The sequence below is a fragment of the Phodopus roborovskii genome, unplaced genomic scaffold (assembly GCF_943737965.1).
Source record: "Phodopus roborovskii unplaced genomic scaffold, PHOROB, whole genome shotgun sequence".
Lineage (NCBI taxonomy): Eukaryota > Metazoa > Chordata > Mammalia > Rodentia > Cricetidae > Phodopus > Phodopus roborovskii.
Genome location: NW_026125341.1, coordinates 22,005 through 37,099, shown reverse-complemented (window position 1 = coordinate 37,099; position 15,095 = coordinate 22,005). Strand labels below are relative to the sequence as shown.

The following is a 15,095-nucleotide window of genomic DNA, read 5'->3' as shown; positions in this document are numbered from 1 at the left end:
GAAAAAAAGTGTTTCCCCATGTAATTACTTCACAGTGTTGCTTAGTTTTCATGGACACAGGGCCTGTACATCTAACAGGACTGAGAGTGGTACCCACTTCTCTATCTTCCTTTCCCTAACCTTTCTTGTCTGAAAGTATGAAGAAGCCCTTAGAAATTAGAGGAAAACTTCAAATTCCCTGACTCTCCAAGCAATAATTACTTTCCCTCATGACTAGCTCCAAGAGATTTTGTAGACACCATTTTGTTATAGCCAAGACTCAGACCTTAGGAGTTGGTGGGGGGTGTTTGGTATTGTGAACAAGGCTTTCATCTCTTTCTCTAGCGTTGCAGAGAGTGGGAGACTGGATCAGTCTCACACTATGGGTTAGAGCAGATGGTCTTCATTCTCTTAACTTCATTCCTACAGACTCTGTTTTAAATTTATTTGTACTTGTATTTTCAACCGTAACTGCAATTCTTCTAGTTATATTTTAGTGGAAGTTTTCTTCTGAGTGTGATTCTGAGTACTCCTCTGATATCACAGAGGGTGACCAGAATTGAGCTCTATTGTGTGTGTAGACGGTTAATTATTTGCATTTTGCTTCTCCAGAAATCACTCCTTGCATGTGCTACCTGAATGTACAAACCTCAGTAGTCATGCCAAACCTTTCCCATGCTGTCCTGAGGTCCTGATGCTGCCATTTGCCAAAAAGGGAGCACGTAGCCACTGTGAATATGGAGCTGTCCATATTCACAGAATATGTCAGTCTGTCCTTGTGCTTTTTCTGAACAGATCTAGTTACAGATGCAGAACAAACTTGCTTTTTTCTTCTTGGAAAAGTGGACCTTGTGAACATAGTATCCACACTGGAGCTACAAGGTGGTTATTGGATATAGTGACATACCAGCCTCCCCCCTGTGAACATTTGTTTCTAGCTATAGACAGGGCTGTTCAAAACAGAGATGTCTGATCATTTGACTTGGAAGGTGAAGACACTGAACAGAAGAACCAAAGATGCGATCAAACTCCCCACAGATGTGGAAGTTTGGGCAATGTCAAGGAAGGCATTTTGGAGGGAAAGCAGAAGACAGTCTCAGGACTTTGGATAAGAGTGAGGAACTCAGAGTGCTTGCCTGCCCCTGACATTCACTTTTCTGTGACCTTGGGAAAGTCACTTACCCTTGTGAGGATTAATGACTTAATCTCAGGGAAAGTACTTTGAGATCATTGGCTGACAGGTGCTGTATAAGTACAAAGTATTATTATTAAAATGTCACTGTGCCGGCTGCATTTGCTCTTGAGGGTAAGAGGCAGAAATGACAGCCCAGGAGGAGTGGATAAAGATTATGTAAGACAAGGAAATAGAGAAGTCTGTCATGAAGAGTTCTGTCCCATAACTCTCCTCTCTATCAATGCTCACACCCTCCAGAAATCTTCTGATTTTCTGAGACAGAGGCAGCTCTTGTTTTCCTTCACTGAACTGGGAGAAACTGTTTCAGAAAGTGTGTTTATGTGTGTGAATTTGTGTAATCTGGATGGCCAGGAAATAAGAAGGAATCTCTTCTTAACCCATTTCACTAGTACTAAGATTAAAGGCACTCACCATCATGCCCAAAATTTTTTATGGATGTTGAGTTGAGTCTCAGGCTCTTATGTTTGTGAGTCACTTTATTGATAGAGTCATCTCCACAGCCAGAGTTCTAAAGACAAAGGTCCTTCTGCTCCTCAGCTAGGCTTTGAAAATAGAGATTATAAAAACTCATTTTAATATCTACAAAAGATAACTTCCTTCAGTATCCACAGAAATTTTCTTCATGTAAACAGAAATCAAAACTCAGAGAATTTGTATGCTTGATGTCACAGTTCATCAAGGCAGAATCTAATATTTCTACTGTTAGCAAATCACTCAACTTTGGGTTGTATCTGGTTTTAGTTTAATTGACTGTTTGTTGCTGACTCAAAGACATTTTAAGTAAACAGTTTATTGCTTGTATAAATCCCAAACCAACTCCCCCAGTCCATACCTGTAATCACAGCTCAGGCTGACACAGAAAAATCCGGGGAAGTCACTGAGCATCCAGTCTCAACAAATTGTTGAGCTCCGAGTTCCCTGAGAAAACCTCTCAGAAAACAAGGATATTGATCTCTAGTTCTCACAAGCAAGCAAACACACACACACACACACAAACACACACACACACACACACACACACCCACCACCACCACCACATATGCACATGCATACACACATACACACACATACACCTACATATACATACATGCACATACATACATATATACATACACATGCCTACACATATATACACATACATACACATGTACACACATGACAGAAAAACTCCCAACATTCAATAGATTCTCAGTCTAAAATATTGACAAATTAGTAACTCATATCCAAGTTTAAATCCAAATTCTGAGGCATATCAGAAGTCAGCAAAGATCTTTGGGGCACTGGATCCTTTAAGAAGCCCAGTTGTTCCCCTTAAAGTCTACTCCATATTTGGAAGATTATAGGCCTGTGTGCCATCACATCTGTTTTTGTTTGTTTGTTTGTTTGTTTTTAATGTGGAGCTGAAGCCTGAACATAAGGCTTCATGCATGATAACAAGCACTCTAAAAACTCAGCCACAACTCCAGCTCCATTTAGTTATTTTTAAAAGTATTGTTCCCTCTTAAAATGAGTGCACTGCAAGTTGTATTAAATCATCTCTTCAAGACTTCAGGGAAACAGTTCCTGCCTGAAAACAAACTCAGGTTCCAAAGCGCGGAATGTAGCCTTCTTACCACATGCAATATTTCACAACAGGATCACCTTGTGCAAGATCAAGACTGTCTGTGCAGAGAGATAGAAAGGGCAGGCAGCTCAGTCCTGAAGAACATGGAGGTTGACCTCCACAGTTTTACACAGAGTCATTATACTGCCAGAGCAAGCTCCAGGCAGCACAGACAAATAGTCCTCTATTAAGACCCGTGTGTTGAAATGATCTGTCTGATTTTTAGATTACTTAAGCACCAATGTCATTCAGCATGTAACTTTTGGGGGAATACTTCGAGGCTTTTTTCATAGGGACAGAAACCTTGCATGTGTGAATGGAAGACACGAAGAAACACTCTTGATGTGAGGTGGAATGTGCCATGTCCATGCTTCTCCCTGCTTTTCTTCTTTTTATCACCTGAGCATTCACTGTTGGCTGTGAATCCACCAAACATGCTTTTTCTTCCACTTTGGAGCAACCCTTTCTCCTTAACTGTTTGTTTGAGCCTCCAGGTTGTATACAAGATTAATCATCTAGGAAAACATTTGGGGGGTCTTTGCTACCACTCACCTCTTACATTCTTTGCAGTAAATTTGCTCTAACAATCGGTTTTGTTATATTTTTCTGAAGTGGAATGGTTTGTGGGAATCTATGAAGTTGATGCCTATGTTCACTAGGATTTCAATGTATACCTTGCTTTTAGTTGTGGCTTCTAAGCAACTGTCACTAGTCAAGACAGAAAACTCTATGAGAACATGAATGAAAGACTTTTCAGAAATAACTCCTCAGTCTATAGACAGTGGAATGAGTCCTGGATAGTTGACATTTCGAGCCACACTTTTGACTCCTGACAGAAGAAGGATTATAGCTCAGGATTTGCATTCCAGCTGCAACAGTGTTCACAATACCAAGCTGCTCTTTTTGCCACACCCTGCACCTGCCTGTCCATTGGATCTTCTGATGGTAACACCTTACCTGTGTGTGTCTGTTTCGTACCCAGTAGCACAGGTTGTTGATTGATGGGTCTTTAAAAGCAGGACAGGCTGAGCTTTTCTTGTATTCTAGTACTGTGTATGTGAAACTACTCATACATATTTTACATTCTTCTGTGTGTAAAGAGTCTCTGGATGGGACATCATTTCTTCAAGGCTTCCTCTGCTGTGATGCTCTGCTCCTGGGATAATGGTCTTTAACATGTCAATGATTCAAGTGCAAGGCTATTTTCTATGCCCTTCATTGTTTCAGAGTGAAATTGAAAGAGGGAATCCAGCTGTTTATATGCAATATGAAGCAATTATGAAGTTCATTTCCAGAAGCCACTGTAACCATGGCAACTTGTAAATCTGGAAGAACAGAGACAGAGTATAGAGGGACTTCCAGTGGGGCCAACTTGCAACCAGAAAATGGCTCAGGCCAAGCTGGTGAGCAACCAAGCTGTTTACTTTGAGTTGGAAGCAGTTTTTTTTTTTTTTTCCTTCTTCTTCTTCTTTTTGCAACTCAGACTTCCTTAATCCGTAACCTCGAGTCTTTTAAAGTTCAGTTATCAGTGAAACTTGAATTTCTAGATTTGCCAGAATCTGCCCTAGAGGGATAAGTAGTTCAAATGAAACAAGAGCCAGCATTGTATTGATGTTTATTTCATAGCTCCTTAAACGCCAAACTCAAAGTCATCACATCAAACTGACTGAACTGGAAGCCTGTGTTGCTGGAACCTCACACAGTTCAAATGAGGACCATGGAACCCAGACACTTGATATGCTGTGCTTCTGAGAGCATGCTGAATTCTTTGATATTTTAGGGAAAAAAATAGATAGGACTTTTGTTAGAATAGATTTTTGTTGTACTTAGACCTCATCAGGTTAGAATGGAAACCGGAGTTGCTGAAGGGGCAAGACAAGGTGAAGACAGCAAAGGGACAGAGAAAAGGTAATTTTGAATCTGAAATAATTTAAAACAATTTGGCTAGGGTACAGAGTTGATTGCCATGTTCTCGGTCACCCACATGTGTCTCTTTGACTGATAGTGTACATCTCTACATGCTCCAGAGGAAAGTAAGACAACAGGCAGGGAAGGGTCAAGCTTTCAATGCAGCCAGCGGCAGCGTGCACTCTGGGAAACTCATGGAGATGAAATGTTAAATGACTGGCAGCTGCAAAGGCATCAGAATTGGATTTTTGCTCTTTCTGCCTCTTTTGACTCTCTCTTTGATCCCTGCTGGCAGCATGCTGGGCATGTGTGAAAAACACAGCTCATAGATACCATCCCTATTGGGAAAGTGAAAGAAAAGCTAGCCCAATGGGCAGTAGGTTTTCCACTCTGAAATGTCCAGGGGAGCTAAAGTCAGGGGATGCTCCAAAAAGACAAGGGCAGACCCCTTCTCCATGGGGCCATTTTTGGTTTGTGTGCTCTTTTGGTCAAAAGGTAAGCAGATAATCTCACATAAAATAGGGGCTCATTGGCAGTTTCCAGAGTTAATTTTACTGTCCTTCTGAGCAGAAATTAGATCATGGGTCCACTGAATGCAGATTAAAGAAGGTGCTAAAGCTGGGATTAGCAGAATATAAGCCTAAAAGTCCTAGGAAGTGATAAAAAAAAGAGAGAGAGATTTAGGCATAAAAATGTTCAAGATAGGAAGTAAATGCTCAGAGGGAAAACACATGAAAGGATTTCAAGTGAGCTATTTCAAGTGAACTTGCAGATGTCACTGGAGGCCATGGAAAATGTGTAATGACTTCCACTATTGTCTTCATATGGATTCCCATGATCTCTGATTGTGTTTACCAAGGGTATTTATCAAGCAACCTACTGTTGCTCTTTATTCTAGATCTTGATTCCGAGGCTGAGGCTTGTTCTTCCCTAAGGAAAATCAAGGAAGAAAGCTTCTGCCTTTGCCATGTTATTAGTTTGCAGTACAATTATTAAGACCCATAGATGGGGTGGTTTAATAAAAGCAAGGAGTTTTTGCTTGAGGATCCTAGCAAACATGGTTCTTTTAGGGTTCCCTTTTGAGTTGTAGGTTGTCCATATAGCCTTGTACCCTTTTATGAATCATTAAGACAGTAATCCCTTTATTGAGAACTTTCACCTCATTCTTGTAATTGTCTCCTACTGAACTAACTACCAAACACCTTAGGTTGATATTGAACTTTCAATCTAAGAATTCAGAAACAGAAACATTGAGTCTATTGCAACCACTATTCTTCCTCTTATCTCTCCTTGCCATAATGAGCAAATGGCTCACAGGAAACCTTGCTTTCATGTTACTTGTATGTGATATGTTTACCATGCTGCCCAGCAGGGGGCAAGCTGTCACCAATAGCAGTGAACATCACTAATTCCTATCTAAAATTCACAGGAACAGCAACAGTTGCCTTCAGTATAGAGCTGACAAAATAAAAGGTCAGGTGCTCAGGCAAGTAGGCAACAGGAAAAGTCCAGAGATAGGGTAAGAGCAGTTTCTTAAGGGTAAGAAGAATCCTTTGTCATTCTTTCCTACTACAAAAAGTAAATGAGGGTGAAATTAAAAGAATGGGGGGGATGCATGTGATTTCAGAAGATTAGAATTAAATTAGATTGGGAGACTAAGGGTAAGGTTACCACCCAATACTCTCAGAGATATCCCAGTGGCCAAAGAAATGTTCTTTGCATACATGCTGGAATTTAATGAATGAGTACTGTAGCTATTGGTCTGTACTGTTGGTAGAGACAGATATTAAAGCAAGACAAAACCATGCAGGAAACATTTGGTGAACCAAGTGAAACCTGGCAAAGGCTTCAGAGGAATAGCTGAAAGTGTTGGATAATTCCCCTGTGTGTGTGTGGATGTCAAGTCTAAGATGTTTCCAGGAGGAAAGTCCAGATGACTGGGAAGGATAGGTGTTATGACTGGCATTCCTAAAAGCTCCTGTGTTGAGGCTTGATATCCAATGTTCAGATATGAGGCTTTGGGGGAGTGATTAGATCCCAAGGGATTAGATCTTTTGAGTTGATTAATATGTTGATTACTAGGCACACATTTTTAATGCCAAAACTTCTCTTTTACTTCTTTCTTCTATAAGTAATTATTTCCTCTGTTTTAGACTTTTACCATGATGTTCTGACTCTCCCAGACTGGTCTCTGAAACCAAGAGCTAAAATGAATATTTTCTTGTCTCAGTTGTTTACATCAGGTGTTTTATCAAAGTGATGGAAAGCCTGCTTAACATAGTAGGTGTGGTTGGGATAGAAATACTTTTTACAGAGGATGGTACTAAGTTAGGTCAAGAAATCAGACTGAAGGCATCTGACAGGGTCTAACTACTTATTAGTTTGTAAACGAAGAGGGACTCAATGATATGACATAAAATAGGTGCTTTATTTATCTTTCCTATTGATTTATATAAGAACTCATTCTTTACCTAAAGCAAATCATGTAAACACCTTTCAAGATGCCCCATCTGTTTTTTTATATTCATGGAAAGGTTTTGTGTGCATCTAAAAATAATTATGCAAAATTGGAACTAATGCACAATTAAATTGGAATATATTTATAGTATAGGCCCTACCTGAACATTTCTGTGATTTCCTCTATCCCTTCTCATACTGATAATATATTATTTAATCTTAGATATTTATCAAAATCTTATTTCCATTACCTATATTTTCCTTGACAATTTTCATGAAAAATTTTTATTTTTCTGCTGGGCTATCCATCTTGCTTTTGTCAGAAAATCATGTAATTTAGTGACATTATCCTGGTCATGAATTCCTGTATATAGAAATAAAGGTGGAGATATTAGGAAAATTATGGGATGATGGAAGATTCCCATGACTCTATTGTTTGACAAAGTAAAGCGTTGGCTGGCTAATATTTTGGAAAAGATAAAAAAAAATGAAGGAATTAATTGCTTAGTTGTGGCTGCTGCTAGAAAGGTCAAGGGCAGAATGGGGTCACTGTGGTTGAGCAAGTCAGAGGATTGAAAATCACATGCTGTATTTTAGAAAAAGGGAATTCTGAGGGAGGAAGAGCAGGATTGTAGGAAAGATGAGTGTGGTTTGCAAATGAAATGAGTATTGAGTAACTGTGAGTTTTGATTATTAAACTATGGAACTGGGATTTAGGTTAAGGATCACAGATATTTAAAATCTGTGTGAGAAAGAATGAAGAGTGGGAGAAATACAGCAAAGGCTAAATTTTGCTTAGTAATGAGCCAGAGAATTAAATACCCAATGTATCTGAAAATATTCCAAACCAGTTGGGTCATAGAAGGAAGCTTAACAGATAACAGCCGGCGAGAGAGAAATGTGACTTTTAGAGTAGGACTCTCGATTTGGCAAATAAATATACAAGAGTCCCAGTTAAATTTGAAATTCAAAATAAGTAATGAATAAGCTTTGACTTTAAATATGTCTCCTTGAATATTTGAGATATACTTAACATTTAAAAATACCCAACATTGGGGGCACACTTACCTAAAAACTATATGGCTTGTAAGTACTTCCTCATTGAAATATTCCTTGTTTATGTGAAATGTAAAGCTAATTGGTATCAGAATTCCATATGACAATCTGACTTTGTAGCTGAAAACATTAGGCACATAGTTTCAGCCTGCCTGCCCTTAGCTCTGTGAGGATATTCTTGTCACCAGCTCCAGACATGAGGTATTCTTTAGGATGGAAAGGGCTATATTTTACTATTCAAAGTATGGAGATATCTGGCCTTCTCTTTAGATGTACATTATCCACCTACAATGATCTGCTGATTGTTGATATCAGCCATATCTATTGACTCTGTGAAGAAATAATTATTGTGCACACATCATGTACATAGATGGTATTTGGTGAAATGTTAGCAATCTTCATCCTGAAATAGTGTGGCCTTCACAAAGTAGCTGCCAAAGGTTTATCTGGCTCAAGTGATCTTAATTGTTTACATTTGTTTTATCATTTTTCAGTTTGAAAATCACTCTCCCATGAACTTATAAAGGTTCTATTAAGTCTAATGGTAATGCCAGACTTGAAAGGAGTAATTAATAAGGTTCATTTTGAGAATATTTCTTGCTAATAAATAATGCACTATTTATTATCCTTAACTAGGTCATGTTCTTCACAAATCATGAAGGTGTTCTTTTTGTGTAATCACTGAGCAAGGGTGCCCTTCCTGCTTTCTGAACTGCCATTACCAACATTCATAAACTACCTTCCCATATCCAATATTTTTATTCAGGCTTCACATCCCTCTTTTAAAGGTTGCATTATGAAGAAAGACACAGAATCACTTAGTAAACTCCTCAGTTTCCTGCAGAGTTCAATCCCTGCTGTCATTGTTTTAGTATTTTTATTCATAATCACAGCTCTTGTCTTCATATCTTAAGGCAAGACCAGTATATTGGAGTAATTGGAGACATTCTGAGTGTCCACCTTTCACCTGGATCTGAAGGAAGACCATGACCATGGAGGGGAAGTAAAAAAAAAAAAAAAAACAACCTGCAGTCGTATCAGAATCAAGTACAATGAACTTTACTTTTAAGTCTCTTTAAAGGAGTCTGGTAGGAGATATTGGTGACAAAGGGTAGGTATTTCTGGTATACATATAGGACTGAGATATGCAGAGCTGGCCTTAAGGTCCAGCACATGGCTGCCATTAAACTTTGAAGGAATATAAGTCACAAAGGGGCATCTTTTTAGAGGACTGAAGCTGCAGTGCATAGGAAGACTGTCTATTTTTACAAACCCAGTGATGTGCCAGAGGCTCTGTATTATGTCCCCACCCTTAAGGAAGCACATTAGTATCTCAGAAGCAAGCTCAATGGAAAGGCAGAGAGAGCTGGCACATCATCAGGAACTAAGATATACATGTATGCCATAAACTATAATTAAGACAGAAAAATATAAAGTATCCCTGACTATTCTTAAATAAAACTCTACATTATTCTGTTTCAAACAGAACTAAAAGCAACAACGGGATCAATGGAATCTAATAAAAAATACAGCTTAAATACACACACCCATGGACACCTGATTTTCAACAAAGAAACCAACATTGTACAATACGAAATAAAAGAATGCATCTTCAATAAATGGTGCTGGTCTAACCGAGTGTAGAAGAATTCAAGTATATTCATATCTATCACCTTGCACAAAACTAAGGTTCAAGTAAGTCAAACATATCAACAGGAAACCAGATACACTGAAAGTAATAAAAGAAAAGAGTGAAGAATAGCCATGAACACATTGGCACAGGAGACAAGTTCCTGAACAGAATACCAATTGCACAGATACTATGATCAAAAATTAATAATAGGACTTCATGAATCTAAAATGCTTCTGTAAGGAAAAGGGCATTGTCAATAGGACAATATAGAAGCCTACAGAATGGGAAAAGATTTTCCCCAACCCCACATCAGACAAAGGGTTAATTTCCAAAATATATAAAGAACTCAAAAAACTGGACATCAAAAAACAAAACAAAACAAAACAAAAAATAAAAAACAAATAAGCCAATAAAACTGGGGTACATGTCTAAACAAAGGCATCTCAAATGGCACTTAAAGAAATGGTTAACATCCTTAGCCTTCATGGAAATGTATATCAAAACAACTCTGGGATCCTACTTCTTAGAGTTTCTATTGCTGTGAAGAGACACCATGGCCATGAACACTCTTATAAAGACAACATTTACTTGGGCCTCACAGCTACAGAAGCTCAGACCATTCTTACCAAAGAAGGGACAATGGCATCTTTCAGGAGACATGGTGCTTGAGCAGACAGTGATACATACATCTTGCTGGCAAAAGGAAGTCAATGGTATCACTAGGTGGTATCCTGAACATAGGAAAACTCAAAGCCTGCTCCCACAGTAAAACACTTCCTCTAACAAGGCCATACCAACTTTAACAAAGATACACTTCCTAATAGTGCCACTCCCTATGAGATTATGTGGGCCAATTACATTTAAACTACCACACCATCCCACATCTGTCAGAATGGCCAAGATTAAGATTAAAAACACAAGAAACAGTTCATGCTGGAGAGTATCACTCCTGCATTGCTGGTGGAAATGCAAATTTGTACAGTCACTTTGGAAATCAATATGGCAGTTTCTCAGAAAATTGGTAATCAATCTACTTCACCACCCATTTATACCACTACTGGGCATATACCCACAGGATGATCCATTATACCACAAGGACACTCATTTAGCTATATTAAGAGAAGCTTTATTTATAATAGCTGGAAACAACCTAGTTGTATTTTAGCCAAAGAATGAATAGAGAAACTATGGTACCTTTCTATAGTGGAATATTCCTCAGCTGTTAAAAATAGTAACATTACAAAATTTGCTGGCGGGTCTTCTGGGAAGTCAACAGTAGGACGGCAGTCTGCATGATCTGTTTGGATCACGCCGAAATACCACTGCCCGGCCGGCAGCTTGCCCTACTGCTCAGTCACTTGTTTCCAGACGCACAAAGTGCAACCCAGAAACCTGGCCTGTTGAGACGAGAACAGTAGCTCCAGTAAATACAGGGTCTGAGGAAAATAAAGATGATGACTTCTATAGCTGACTTCCTCAACAGCGATGAGGAAGAAGACAGAGTGTCTCTGCAGAATTTAAAGAATTTAGGTGAATCTGCAACTTTAAGAAGTTTACTGCTCAACCCACACCTGAGAGAGCTGATGGTTAACCTGGATCAGGGTGAAAACAAAGCAAAGCTGATGAAAGCCTGCACACAGGAGCCTTTGTTTGTGGAGTTTGCAGACTGCTGTTTAAGAATCGTGCAACCATCCCACAACAGGGATTCTTAAAACTGGATGTGCTCATTGCTCAAGCTGCCCACTGCTCCTCCTAGGAGGAGGATTTTTCCAAGGCTGCTGTAGAACATGTAGATCCTCCTTCACTTGGCTTGCTTCAGACAAGTGGAGGATATTCAAGGTGCAGAGCCTGTATGAAGAGGAAGCCTGGAGTGATGGCTCAGCTCTTCCAGAGGACCAATCTTCAGCACCCACATGACTGCTAACATTTGTAATTACAGTTCCAGGGGATCTGACACCCTCATCTGGCCTCTGAAGGTACTGTAAGCATGTGGTCCACAGCCATACATGCAGGTAAACTCACATAACCTTTTTTAAAAAAAGGGAAAAGGCTATGTATATTTACACAGTGGTCTTAAATTTATTTCTGGTACAGTTCAGAGTTACATCATAAATACCGAGTTTATGCATTAGGATTAAAAACTGATAGTGTTACTACATGTTCTTGATGACATTAAATAAATTTATTAAATATTAAAAAAAATTTGTTGGCAAATTAATGGAGCAAGAAAAAAAAACATCCTAAGTGAGATAACCCAGAACCTGAAATACAATGATAAGTACTCACTTAGAAGTGCATATTTAGTGTAAATTAAAGGATAACCATGCTACAATCCACAGACCCAGAGAGGCTTAGTAAAAAAGGAAAACACAACAGGGGAAACATATGAATTTCCCTTGGGAGGGTAAACAGAATGAACATCTCAGCTGGAGGAGGGGTAAGGAAGATGTGAACAGGAGCAGTCAAGTATGAGAAGGATGAAGGCCAACAATACTGGGAGAGACAATAATTGGAGATCATCTCCGGGATGTACTACAAACATAGAACAATGGAAATTCCTAGGAAACTGTGAAGCTGAATCTAGCTAATATTCCTGAACTAGCTTTGTCCTACAACCAGGCAAGACTTCCACTGGAGAATTGGGACACCAACCCAGCCAAATAACTTTTAATCTGTATTTTACCATGACTACAAGAAGAACTGGGGAAGAGAAGCTCAGAAATTGTGGGAATGACCAAGCAATGACTGGTGCAGGTTGACACCTATACCATGAGAGGGAGCTTACCCCTGTCACTACCTAGAGAGTTGGGACCCAGATGCTAGACATCCCAGGGACTTAGGAAAAAACCAAACAGAACTGGCAAAAAAAGTCAATGAAATGAAATGATTCCTCATGATATTCTTCTATATTCATAGATTGATGACAATGGTTTTCAGAGAGGCTTCACCCAGCAAGTGATGGAAACAGAAGCAGGGATACATTCAAACATTAGAAGGATCTCAAGGAATCCTACAGAAGATGGGACAGAGGATTGAAGCAGTCAGAGGGGTTAAGGACTCCATAAGACAACTCACAGTATCAACTAACCTTGGCTCATAGAGGCTCACAGAGACTCAACTGACAATCAGGGAGCTTGTATGGACTGACTTAGGTTCTCTATACCTATGCCACATTTGTGTAGCTTGGTATGCTTGTGGGATTTCTAACAGTGGGAGCAGGGTCTATCACTGACTCTGTTACTGCCTTTGGGGGCCCTTAAACTCATACTGGGTTATATTGTACAGCCTTCAGCTTGATATAACATGTCTGGTTGATATCTGTGGTCTGCCCTCTTTGAATGGAAACAGAGGAGGAATAAATATGGAGACTAAGGGAAATGGAGGACAAGAACAGAAACGAGGGGAAAGGAAGGGGTAAACAGAGGTCAGGTTCTATAAATAAATAATTTTAGAACATTCCAAACAAAATTAAGGATATATATATGTATATATACATATATATATATATGTGTGTGTGTGTGTGTGTGTGTGTGTGTGTGTGTGTAATTTGAGGAAAATGTACACATTGCATTGCATTTGCAAATATTCAGTTTTTTTGTTTTTGTCTTTTCAGTTCTGTAAGGTTTATTTAGAACATTCTTTGTAGATCTTAGGCAATCACTCTTCCTTGAACCATATCCAACCCCATCCTGTATCCACAATGTTTGTGTTGTTTGAAGAGAGATTGAACTCTGATGGGAGATGCCATTATGTATATATAGTTTCTCATACTGGTTAATGAATAAAGCACTGTTGGCCAATAGGAAAGGAAGATAGGGAGGGACTAGGAGACAAGGAAGAAATAGGAAGCAGTAAGTAAGGAGTCAAGAAGGATAATCTGGAGAGAATAGAACTGCCAGCCACCTCTCGCTGGTAAGACCATGTGGAAATACATAGAAATGGGTTAATAATTAAGACAGAGCTAGCCAATAAGAAACAAGTACCTGGCCAACAGAATTATATCAAATACAGAGTCTCAATGTGTTATTTGTGGTTGGCGTGGCAGCGGGACAAGACCAGGCAGCAGGTGGAAAAACTCTACACCTTACAGAACTCTCCAATTTTGTTCCTCTTATTGACTTCCTATTCTTTATATTTCTTTCTCACATTTTGTCTTTCTAGACAAAGTCACCATGTCTTCAGGATGAGTTATAAAATAATGTAGAAAAAAGCATAACTTTCCTGAACTTCTCCTTATACTTTCCTAAAGTTAGTTTGCTTTCTGTCCTACTCTGTGCCAATATGATGGTTCATAATAATCAACTGTCCATCAGGCTATGGTTTCATAGGCTGCTTAATTCATGAAAGTTTCTTAGCTTAGCAGGCACAGGTTAAGGAGAAACCGCTACTCTATTATAACTGATAGGATATCACTCAGCAGCCATGGATAGTTTACAGCAGTCCACCCCTCACAGAGGACATCAGCTGACAGGAGACCAATGTCAGAGACCTGCGAACAGGATGGTCTGTGAATCCTGCGGAAGTACCCTGATATGCTACTTACACTTTTTTCTTTTTCTTTCTTTATAGACATGACTAAGTCATAGATTTCATTCAGCCAAATTTTTGGAACCCCTTATAGCTTTCAGATACATTCTAGGAGCTGAGTATACGTAAACAGAACAGAAAATAGCCTCTGCCCACATAGAGTGTTTATCTTAAATATATTTGGACTTTGGTTTCTACATCAAAATTTTCTTTAGAAACAACAGATTATGGAAAAATAATTTATAGAAAAAGCATCTATATGGGTACATATATAGGATGACTCCAAAACACTACTCCAAAGAGAAACAGTGTCTTCCGATTTATAGTCATAAAGAGAAACCAAGAAGGAAAGAAAGCAATTACAAAATTATTCACCTGTATGTGAATAACATATGTGCATATATTTCCATATATATATGTACACATGGATTCATGCTCTTGGTCTTCTGAATGTTTGAAAAATATCATACTTCATCCTACACTATATTGGTGTTTGAATATGAAAAGTCATCATGGTCTTTCTCTCTTTGAACAGATAAGAAACAACAATCATGGATAGGAGCTGTGCTATCTTTGAAAAGAAAGTACCCATGGAAATGTTGAAATAAGAGCTGATAGGTGACTTACATCTCCTTGTAACTTCCTCCTTTTATAGACAAGGGAAACTGAGACTGAAGCAGTAGCCATGATGACTTGAGTTGCCACAGATGCAATTCACAGCACCTTTGGGAGCAAAG

General features: G+C 38.9%; 1 pseudogene; it reads left to right on the top strand.

Moving 5' to 3' along the window:
- The window catches only part of LOC127214269 (zinc finger HIT domain-containing protein 3-like), a 32,982-nt pseudogene extending 21,140 nt beyond the window's left edge, over positions 1-11,842 (top strand).
- The last annotated feature ends 3,253 nt before the right edge of the window (positions 11,843-15,095 follow it).